The sequence below is a fragment of the Mus musculus genome, chromosome 1 (assembly GCF_000001635.26).
Source record: "Mus musculus strain C57BL/6J chromosome 1, GRCm38.p6 C57BL/6J".
NCBI lineage: Eukaryota > Metazoa > Chordata > Mammalia > Rodentia > Muridae > Mus > Mus musculus.
This window is the reverse complement of record NC_000067.6, coordinates 178,728,089-178,740,153: the sequence shown is the minus strand read 5'-3', so window position 1 is coordinate 178,740,153 and position 12,065 is coordinate 178,728,089. Positions and strand designations below refer to the sequence as shown.

Sequence of the window (12,065 nt, the reverse complement as noted above, 5' to 3'; positions counted from 1 at the left end):
AAAGCTAAGCTCAGTCAGGTAGTAAACAGAAAAACTGGGAAAACGGTTTTAAACAGGTCAAAATGATTTACTCTGTAAATGCAAAACCGTATTCCTTTTCACCAGAACATATGATAATACAGAAGGAGTGACAGGAAAATTTACTCAAGCTGTCCAAATCTAGCAAAAAAAAAAAAAAAAAAAAAAAAAAAAGCTTAGGAGCCCGTGCTTTATCGTAAAGTTTCATTCAAACTTCATACCCACATGATGTCGCTTTGGGTTTTGTTATTTTGTAACACTCATTCTCCTCCGCCTCTCCTTCTGCCTCTGAAGCTAGCTAGGGAAAGCAACTTACAGATGGAACCATGAAAACAACGAGAGAAAATGACCACCCAAAATACCAACTGCAGGGAGCAACTGACGGCCCGCAGCAGTCCGGCAGAAAGAGAGAAGTCTGCCACACTCTATCCAGACACATGCCAGCTGTATTTTGTACTGTACTGTTGGTGTTGCGCAAGGCAAAACACATACCCATTGGACCATCCTGGTATATTTCTCCCTCTCATCAGCAACAACACAACCATGGTAGCCAGACATCTTTTCTACATTTGAGAATAAAAACGGATTCCATGTACGGTAACCCCACTTTGCGATGAACCCATTAGCTGCAAGCACCAACAGTGAGTGCATAAGATAACGCGTGAACGATAGATGCATGTTATAGGAGGTGAACATCCTCCATGCAAACTGTCACTGGAAATGTATGTTTCCCTCTAGCAGACACATATCAAGGCTATTTTATCTCCTCATCAACCAAAGGTTTTAGCAGTATCTTCACTACAAAATTCCATAATCCAGCCTGAGATGGGAAAGTTATAATTTCTGCCTCCCTTTACGTCCAGTGTAAAGGGCTCTGGACTAGCCAATGCTGAGTGCATCCGTGACCTTGTCCCCAGTAATTCTTCTGCTGGACAGCACAAGATGGAAGTGTAAGTCAGCCAGAGAGGAGGCGATTAATCTGGGGCCTTAGAGCTCCAGAGCTAGCTAGCCATGAGGACTAGGTCTGAAAAGAGAAAGGTTTCCTGACAGTGAAAGGCATTGCTGAGACTCCATAAACAGAAGCGATTCAAAGGTAAGCCATCCAAAGACCCCATGCAACAAGATTATTGGGGAAATGTGTTTCCTGTTGGGGTATGCCCAGCTAGCCTCTGGCCTTGTAGATAGCTCTCCTTGGTTTTTAAAAACGTCTGGGGTGTTTGTTTGTTTGTTGGTTGGTTGGTTGTTTTTTTTTTTTTTTTGCGTTTTCCCCTTTTTTCCACCCTGCTGTCCTCAGCCTGTGTAAATCGCTTCTGTGTGACATCAGTCTGCAGGGATTTAGAACTCATCCCGAGTGCGGTCCCTCATGGCTGATGGCAGCTGCAGATGCTGGCCCCTTTCTGGTAGCATGGCAGAGTGTCTGCTTCTATGCTCCTTCAGACCACATGCTGCTGCTCTGGCCTTATGGGCCAATGCAACAGAATCAGCCCCGTGGTTCAGATGTGCTCAGTAGATTTTTGTTTTGGGGTCCTGGCATATTCTCTTCTCCAGGAATGCCCTGGTTACATTTTCTACTGCCCAAGCTTGTAATGGCTACTGGATGCGAAGACTTTAAGCATCACGAGGCTAGCCAGATGTGTTGGTACATGCCCATAACCCCAATATTTGGGATCTGTAGGCAGGGAGACCAGGAGTTAAAGTTAGGGAATGGGGTTTTAAAATAGTCTTGGCTATACTGTGAATAGTCAGCCTGGCCTACAAGAAAACAAAATATCACAATTTTCCAAGTCTAGTTAAAGGTCAAACCACACATCTGGGCTCTACAGGTATGATATATATCATTCATATATATATATATATATATATATATATATATATATATATATATATATATATCACAATAGTATTAAAATTCAATGTAGCTCTATATAATATAAAACTCTACCTTAACCCTAGGTTGTGACTCTAAGCCTATAACTAAAGTATAGCTATTAAATTCCAGACCAAACTAAGAGTCATGAGATGTTTTTATGACATTTACACTAAGGAAGAAACTCCAACATCCCCTCCAGTCCTTTGAGCATCAGCCACACCTCAAGACCTATCTTAATGCCTTCCTAACATGATCAGTCTCTGTCTTAGTCTGCTCTTGATGCTATAGCAAAATGCTTTAAATGAAGTTGTTTATAAAGAACAGAAATCTTTGCTCACAGTTCCATAGACTAGGAAGACAAGCAATCGAGACACCAGCAGGCTCAAGCCCATGGATGGATGGTGCCTTCTACATATCCTCACATGATAGGCTAGAAGGACGGACTCCCTCAGGGCTCTTTTAGAAGGACATCAGTCATGCCTCTGTGAGTAGAGTCCTCCTAGTCTAATTACTTCCTACAAGCCTCACGTTTGGGTACTACAAGCATTGGGAATTAAGCCTCCAACACAGGAGTTTGGGGACAGGTGTAAGTATAAGAACTCTGATTTCTCCTCCTGGTGCTCAATTCTTACTCGCTCTGTGGATGCTTTAAACAAACAAACAAAACAAAACAAAACAAAACAAAACAAAACAAAACAAAAGCCCTGCAGTGCTGACTTAATCTGAAAAGTTAAAACTATAATACCACCCATGTGCTCCTCAGCGCTAACCACTCAGTGATTTTCTGCAGCAAACATAGAACACAGGAGCTGTCACAGTGCAGCGCTGGGTCAGCAAGGACACCATCAAGACCTGCCCTCCTCACAGTGATAAGCAAACAGACAAAGCTAATACTGAAGCAGGGCTAACATCTGCAAAGTAGAGTACCAATCTACCACTGTCAATCAATCGATAGTATTGATAGTCAACCTAACTATATCCCAGGAGTTCATAGAGTTTGTGGAAGATGGCCCTTATCATAGAGACCACGGGCTAAAGGTAAGAAACATAGTCTCCAAATGTGAGGGAAGATTCCATTTTCTTCCCTGAATAACATAACTTTCTTTTCCCTTCCAGGACCCACTGCACCATCTGTGGGCACACCACAGGGACACCAGTAGCAATTGGCCTGTAAGAAATGAGAGGGGCTGGAGTTAATCCTTTGCAAACTGGGAGAGGGAAGAGCCTTTAGTTCTATCAGACACTTCTTCAGGGAGAATTCCCCATGAGACATACTACTATTCATATGAGTTTCTAGATGATAGGTTTTTTTTGGGGGGGGGCAGTGTTTGCTTGTTTTTAGTATTTTTTTAAAGCTTACTCTCAAGTATAGCAGTTGCAATTTAGGGTTTTCCTATTTAACCTCCAGAGCCTCCATAATTACCAAAAGGAGGTGAGCCTCCTGGATAAATGCCCCCTTGGGAACTAGGACTCTGCAGCTACAGGCATAGTGCCTTTCTGAGCCCATTCCTGGTCTGGTGCCCCACATGGCTAGTCTACATCCAAGGTTGCACTTGAGACTAAATCTCCACTTCCTACCTTTTGCTCCCTTCCATTTACTTCTCTTGAGTAGCACTATAAAACCTTCTGAGAAACAAGCAGACCCAGTGTCTACCTAAAGAGCTCTGTCTGTGCAAGGCGGCGTGATGAGGTCGGGGCAATAGAAATAAATGCTGTCCTGCTCAAAGGAACCCTGTCTCTCATATCACAAGTAATTTTGCAAGAAGTATGGGAGGAAGCCTAATGGGATTACAACGCTCTTCGGTTGTAAATTGGGGAGCTTTAAGACTGGAAGAGTGGGGTTCTGGGATGATAGTAGAGTAACAGCAGAGGTGGGGGCCACAGGCTGGGAGTCATCTGTTAGGATTTGCATGTGCTCCCCAAGTCCCTCTATCATATTGGAGAATCAGGACCATTAAGGGGGAATCAGGGCATCAGAGCTCTGCCCTAGTAAATAGACTAGCACTGTTATTGCAAGACTGAGTTGTGAGTTAACTGTTCCAAGCATGGTTTCCTGATAACAGGAGCATCTTATGCTCCTGCCCGCTGCCTGCTGCCTGCTACCTGCCACCTGCTGCCTGCTTGCTGCCTGCTGCCTGCTGCCTGTCCTAGCTCAGTTGATGCTGTTGACATGCTATGATCCGGAAATGTATAAGGTCTTCACCAGATGTGGACCACTGGACCTAGAATTCCTAGAATCCAGATCTATATGAAATAAGTGTGTCCTTTATAGATCACCCTCCAGTATTTTTATAGTGGCCCTAAGATCTGAGCTCTGTGGCAGAAATATTTTAGGAACCAGACAAAACATGAAGGACAGTCAGGGACCAGTGGGCAAGACCTCCAGACAGTCTTCTGAAGGAATCTCTGAGAGCAAACTAGGCTTATGATCTATTTTACTTGCTACTATGGAAAATTCCAAATACGCATTGAAAAATGAAGAGTCTCTCTAGGTGCGCCTCAGTGTCAGAGTCACTGGCCCGTGGCAGCTCTGCATCTGTTCTTCTCTGTTCCTCCCACTTCTGTTGCCATTACTGTGAAGCAATTCTCACTATCATAGCTTTAAATCTGCCAGGACTTTAGTACCAAACTCTACAGGACAGGAACACTTAAGAAGACGAAACTCCATTGTTATTAAGAAACATCTTAATATTTTATACCTTTTTAATTTATTATGAAGGCTTCCTCTATTGTAGTGTCCAGGCTGAGGATGCTGGAAGACACCCCACACTCCATCCACCAGCTCAAGGAAACAAATATCTGTCCTTGCCTCTGCTAAGCCACAGCATTAAAACCATATCACATGCTTGGTTCTAGGGCCCTGCATGTTGAGGGACAAGATAATATGCAATAAACCAAGGACAGGCCATGTTCTGCTGCAAATTACATAGGAGTGTGGTGCTTGTATCCTGCTAGGACCCATGCCCCATAATAAAGTCGACACTGTTTAAACAGGAGAGATGGTTTCTGTGGATTCACATGCTCTAGGATTCTGCTGCATGCTGCTATTGGCTTTGGAGAGAGGTGTGTGTGAATTCTGGAAGCTGCGTTGCTTCACCACACAGCAAGGGTTCAGATAGGAGAGCCCTATCCTGGGCGATCCCTCACTTTTCATTTTCCCTTTTTTGGTTTTCCACTTTGTAACAAAAACCTGGAACTTTGCCTAGAGATAACTTCCTTTGATTCTCAAGAAGTGGAAGTCGGCATTATACTGTTAGACCTTATGACATAAAGTAACCTGAAGTAACCTGATGAACTACTGCACAGTGACCTGGCTTGAAACTGAGATACCTGCACTTGGCTGACTTCCTGGATTCGAATCCAGGAAGACCAGCACTCTTTCTGTGGATACACGTGAGTTGGGTAGAAACCCCAGTGTTGAGCTCTGGTCTGTTGTTGTGTATTGTAATGCTAAATTATGTACCGGAAGATCTAGTTGCCTAAGAGTAAATTTTTACCTTTACCAGCTCTTGTTGTGCAAACTTTGTTCCTTTATTTAAAACCATTGTTTAAATAGAAATGGCACAGCCCAATTACGGAGGGATTAGAGGGAGTTTTGAGTTACCTGGTTGGAGGTTACAGAGGAAGAAGAGAAGGCAGGACAAGGAGGGAAGAGGAAGCTCCCATGAGAGGAGACAGACCAGGAACACACAGCCAGAAAAACCAGCAAGTATTTGGGGTATACATCTTAGGACTTAGCCAGATCAGCAGTTACAATAATAGATTGGGGTTACCCCCAGCAATTGTCAAAACCAAATAAAATAACCACAGTCTAACTCTCATTCACTGGTAAGCTACACAGGGCTAAGTGTAAACTGCTTGAACTACGTCACAGGTTGCTTTTCAGTCCTGGGTATTGCTGGCTTGCTTCCTGCCAGACGGGTGCCAGGGGCAGGCAGTGGTGGGTAACGGTGGCCTCGCCCAGCCCAGACCCCTGCATTCCCCTCTCAAACATGCTTTTGCTTCCTATACCTCTTCTGCAAAGCCTGCCCTGGGCTGCTGGAGGCTGCTCTGCCTGAGAGCTGGATTTATGATCACGTCCTCCTTACTACAGCAGCCACAGAGCTTAACAGCCAGGAGGGGACAGCGAGCCCCCCCCCTTCATGTCTGTCCCCAGGTCAGGACAACTCTGTATACCCCTGAGGGTTCCCAAGTAGAGTCAGGCTGGAGCAGATGCCACCCACTACCAGATTTATCTAGAACTGTCTCAGTCTCTGGCTTCTTTTTTCTTCTTCTATTTTTATTTCCCATTTAATGTTCTCACACACCCTAGGGACCACATTCTTATTCCATAGGCATCCTTACTTCTGGGTGTAGGTCTGGGGAACCCAATGGAAACCAGCGCATGCTTAGGGCTGCCACCACTGATGTCTATTATTCAGGAAAAATACTCTTTTCAACACATCTACCCAGGTACCCAGGTAGGCTAAGCAAATGCAGAGACTTTTTTTTTTTCCATATGCCATGTACCCTCCATCTTCGCAGAAAGATGACACAGCAAGATGTGACATAGTTCGAGCAGTTTACACTTATTCGCCACTTGGAACTCAGCCTGTCACTTGTTAACAGTGTGGCCTAACTGTGTCCTTTACCCAGCCTGGGACACTGATTTTGCAGTGATGAGAATGGCGACCTCACAGTAGAGGGGATACACGAGCTAAACTACCCAGTGCCTTCCTAGCACACAACAGGTGACAGTGACTTCCCACTGAATCCTAATCTGCATTTTTGTGATAATGCCCTTTAGGTCAGAAGTGACCCCCAAAGTCATCCAAGGAGCCAGATGCCTCTGCAGCCCAGTTCTTCCCCTGGCAGCCACTGCCCGAGCCTGTGGATTCCCTGTACTTCTAGGGACAGGAACCAGATGCTATCATAACTGCATGGAAAAAAATGGCCCCTCACCAAGAAAAAAGGCCCTTGACGGACGTTACAGGGGCTTTATGAGCCATCAAGTGCGGCAGCTGCACAGTTCCCGGAATGTTTCCACCCGGCGATTGTTAAACAGCAGGCGATATTTTATTATCCTTTCCCCTCTGTTTAATGTGTTGCTCACCTTCTGCTGGTGTGGTTAGCTTTGGTTATCCATCTCAACATAGAAGTATAGGAATGTCCTACTCCTGTTCCTCTCTGGAGTCTGTCTGTTTGCTCGTTAAGGTTGGAGTCACACACTTGTTAGCTGAGAGGATTGGAACCTCTGTGTGGGGGAAGCTGGTAGATGACTCAGGGCGGGGCAAGAAAGGAGAAGGATGCCCTGGTGGTCACAGAGCATCAGAAAACTACAGGATCACATCAAACAAGATGCCAGCCACAGACAAAGAGGCTTGTTTAGTTGTGGCTGAGGTGCCGACATCTGGGAAAAGAGTGCTTTCTTTTCTCTCAACTAGACTCTTTTCCAACACAGACCTTCTACTCCTGTGCTGAGAGGGCCCCAGGCATCCTGTCTCTTCACTTCCCAACATGAAGCTGGCACTACTTTCTGGTGATACACACAGGCCAGAATCGTCTCCCTGTCCCTTGGTCCTCTCGAATGCAGTGGGAGTTACTATCTTTGTTCTCTGGGCTCTCACCATGAAGATGGCTGGAGTTTGCAGTCCCAGAGTAGCACTTTGGGATTGTACAGGAAGCCATCAAGCAATGTCAGGCTGTTATCTGTCTTTGGGGGATGGCTACATTGATTTTTATTGTCACTGTCTAGTCTCACCTCCTATGGGCATGAAACAATCCAGGTGCTGAGGGAACTGCCAGACATATGCCACACTGACGTTCACCGCAGAGTCCTGGGATGTCAGAGTTTACTCTCTACCATCCTACCCACTGCCCTGTCTCCTGGGAGGAGTCAGGATGAGTATGGCAAGCCCAAGGAGTTTCTCAATCCTTGTCTGCTTTCAGCCAGCTTCAAGCATTTACCTCAAGGGATTTGTTGCTTGAGAAAAATGTCCAGGATAAGGTAGCCATTTTGTAAATGCTTTAAAAGATGTCAGGACCAAACAAGGACTGCCATCATACTGGACTGGATTCCTAGTGCACTGGGCTGAGAAGTCACTCTCTTCCTAAGATGTCACGTCATACTATGACCATTCATGGACTTGACTGGGGACTTGTTCCCAAATGCCTCCTTTGTCTAGAAGCAGCCTATCAGCCTGCTGTCTGTAAATTCACCTGGACCTACATATTTATATTCACAGTTGCTGCTGTGTCTTAAGGTGTGGAAAACTGCTTGCTTTTTGTTTTTCCCCAGTGCAGCTTCTTCTGGGCTTAAGAGATAAACCCAAGATTTACTGAATAATCTATCCAACTGTCAAATGAGCTGCTCAGCTCCCCCTAGATCCTGTCATCCAGACTGAGGCATTAGTTTAACTGCCTGTTCTCCGACTCCTGTACCTGCTGTAGCTCTCACCTCAAGGGGAATGAGAGAGTCGTTTACTGGACCATTTAGAATGGACCATAGCCCAAATAACATGGTCCAACATGGAGATGGTTTCATGACATTTTTTAAGTTACAGAATGGAGAGTCATAAATCACAGGGTGTTTTCCAAATACTTTGTTGGGGTTCTCAGGCCAGCAGTTAACAGTAGAGCAGGGACTTCTCTGGCATAGATCTCAGATGCTGTTCTCAGCTGCTGGGTTGGTGGAAGTGGAAGCTAGTGGTTCACAAGGTGGATGTATTCTAGGGGTTTATTTTTATTAATGTTGTCTCTTTCCTTCTTTTGCATTTTAACTCCAACAGGATGTCGGATACAGACATAGAGAATAAACGTCCATTAAGAAGGCTAACGATAACGTAAGATAACATGGCTGTCCATTTGTAACATCCTAACTTTCTACAACCAGGAAGTTCTAATCAGTCATTATCTCTTGTAGGATCTTTAGCACAAGTCTTTATTATTTCAATTCACACTCCTCGATGGTATTTTACTTCCTTTGTTAATTAATTTATTTTTCTGTCTTGGTGATTGAACCCAGGGCCTTGGGTTAACTATTAAGCTGCATTCACAGCCCATTATTATTTATGTTTCAAGGTGTTGATAATACTTAAGATCTTTGCCTTAGTTGCTTTTCCATTGCTGTGACAAAGCACCATGACCAAGGCAACTTATTAATGAAGAGTTTCTTTGGGGCTTACAGTTTCAGAGGGTGAGCCCATGGCCGTCATGATGGGGAGCATGGCAGCAGGCAGGCAAGCAGGCATAGCACTGGAACGGGAGCAGTAGCTGAGAGCTGTAATCTTATCCACAACCACAAGCAGAGAGAGAATTGGGAATAACATGAGCTTATGAGACCTCAAACCCTGCCCCAGTGGCACATCTTCTCCAATAAGGTCACACCCCTTAATCCTTCTCAAACAGTTCCATCAACCAAGCATTCAAACACATGACCCTATAGGGCCATTCCCATTCAAACCACCACAATCTCCCAGGTTTAAATTTTATTTTGTGCAAAGGTAAGATGATACTTTTCTGCTTTACTCTGTTTCCAATACTCTCCATGATAATGTCCAACAAAGCTTGCAGATCATAACTATCAAATGAAATTCTAGTGACTCCGTCTTTAGTTCATCTCCTCAGTTGGGAAATATCTCAGGGGCAATCACCTCAAAAGAATGATTAGAGATGGGGAAATGCTCAGTCAGTCAATTACTTGCCTAAGGATCCCCCAGAACCCAGGTATAAAGGTAGACAGGTAGTACACGCTTGTAATAGTGTGCTGGCCAGCCAGCTAGACAGCTTGGCAGAGTTCCAGCTGATGAGCATCCTTGTCTCAAACAAAAGGCAGAAGGCTCATGTGAAAAAATAGCTGAGGTCATCCACTGACTTTACATGTATCCACAAACACAGGGCTATCCCACAAGAGCATGCATGGCCTCTGTCTAGACAAAAATGTGTACGCATGCGCATGTGAATGTGCACACACACACACACACACACACACACACACACATTTTGCCTTAGCTGTTTCTCCTCTCTTATGTAATCTCTTCTACTCATTTCTCCCAGACTATTCAGCCCTGATTTTATTTATTTATTTATTTATTTATTTATTTATTTATTTGGTTTTTTTGAGACAGGGTTTCTCTGTATAGCCCTGGCTGTCCTGGAACTCACTCTGTAGACCAGGCCAGCCTTGAACTCAGAAATCTGTCTCCCGAGTGATGATTTTTTTATTTCCTGGAAAAATATAACTCCAAGTTTGGAGCTTTCCCCCTTAATTGTTTGGGGCTGTGTGGTTGAGCCAATTCCGTGCCTTCCGTGGGATTCTTGGTATTTATGCTTTCCTTCCTAAGGAAATGACCGTTTGTCCCAAACTTTGTTCACTCTAAGACAATTTTCTCACCTTCTCAAATACTTTTCAGTGTGTGTGTGTGTGTGTGTGTGTGTGTGTGTGTGTGTGTGTGTGCATGTCTACACATGTAAAGGCCAGAGGTTGATGCCAGCATTACCCCCTCTCTGGCTCTTCACTTTGTTTCTTGAGCAGGATCTCTCATTGAACTTGGAGCTCACTGTTTTGGCTAGATGGCCTGGCCGGGGTCTCTCGGCTCCTCAGCACTGAGGTTAGAGAAGTGACTACCATACCCAAAAGCACTTTGTGTCACTAAATTAGTTTATGTTGTTTATAATTCTATAACAGATGAAATCACATGATGAGGAGTGTTCTGGTTTTAGCAGGGAGCCTGGTTTATTTTCAGTCACATGATTATTCTGAGATCCACGTAAATTATCACAAGTAGCAACAGTCTGAACATTTGAAGGGTATCCTGCTGTATAAAACATCTCATGTTTTGCTTATTTACTTATCTGTCAGAGAACATTTGCAAGGCTTCCAGGTTTTGATTTTTATGACTTATTCTCTATCAACATCCATGCATATCTTAGCGTACACCACTGTGTCTCTCCAGTCAATGCTGTTGGTGGCATGGTGGTAAAATCCAGTCTGATTGCTTCTGCTATAACATACTTAAAAGCCTTGCCTAAAAGCATAGCCTCCCACCCTTTGTGCATTTTCCCAAAAATGTCAACATAGTTCTAAAAGGACAAGATGAAAAAGTAAAAATAAAGTTGTTTCTGTGTCCTGCGGACCATCTCAGTTTTGTGCTCTAGGGCAGAGCAGAGCACAGCTGACCCAGGAGACAGAGAATCCCCTAGGAAGGGGAGGAAACAGGAGTTCTCTAAGATCAGCTCTGGTACACAGGTGCCAATCAAAGTGCCACCACCAGCCCACCGGGCTCGTATCATCTGCAAACAGAGTGGAACTTATGGCTTATAACAGAGAATGAAGAAGGAAGTCCCTGGATGGATGGCTTTGTCTCTGCTGCTCTTAGACCTGTTTTAAATTTTGTGTAAAACTCCTGAGCAAAAATGGAGAAGGATGAAACATCATAAAAGAGGAAGGAGGGAGAGAGATGGACAAAAAAAGCAGATTAAATTCCCAGTCTATGCTTCATGTAATGACTTTCCTTATCTTCCAGTAATTTTTTTTTAAAGCAAAGGTCAAAAGACCTGGAGTGAATAGTTACTTGTATTTAGAGCTATGGCCAGAGACCATGTTTAGGCTGTCGCCCTCAATGCCTCTTTTGTGAAAGGGCCATCACAGAATATAACGGGTGGTAATTTTGAAGCTCCAGGTGTAAAGGAAATAGTCTTGTTATTTTTAATTTATGAGCTCCTGTGGCAATACACTCACTCGCCAGGAACCCCTCCAGATGTGTAAAGAAATACCAGTGATGCTTAAATTTACTGCAGCTGGAACAGCCCTTTGCTTCCCTGCTCCCACCCTCAACCACATAGCTCCATAAATCAGGCCTCTTCATGGCCTATGTTGAACGGAAACAGAGAACATGCAAAGTAGTAAATCCACAACAGGTATCTGGGACTGCGGTTGGCAGTCGGTACCACAGAGAGGCAGAAAGAGGCATGGCATCTAGTCTTATGCTCTCTGTCTCTACTATAAAAGCCAAAACCAAACGCTCATCATCTCAAGGAGTGTGCAATAGGAGATACACAACTTACTCAAACGGCTTGAGGGTTGGGCTACCACTGTCAAGGAGAGGATGTGAGGAATGAGGTCTAGAAGACTGGTTAAGCCCAGAGGGTCTGAGATAAATTCTACCTGAGGACCAGCAGGTGTCACCTCAACAGCCAG

The 12,065-nt window shown here is 44.4% G+C and overlaps 1 protein-coding gene across 1 annotated transcript in view; it reads right to left on the bottom strand.

The window, feature by feature from the left end:
- Positions 1-12,065, bottom strand: part of Kif26b (kinesin family member 26B) — a 403,733-nt gene that overhangs the window by 192,704 nt on the left and 198,964 nt on the right. The gene's annotated exons all lie outside the window — the stretch shown is intronic.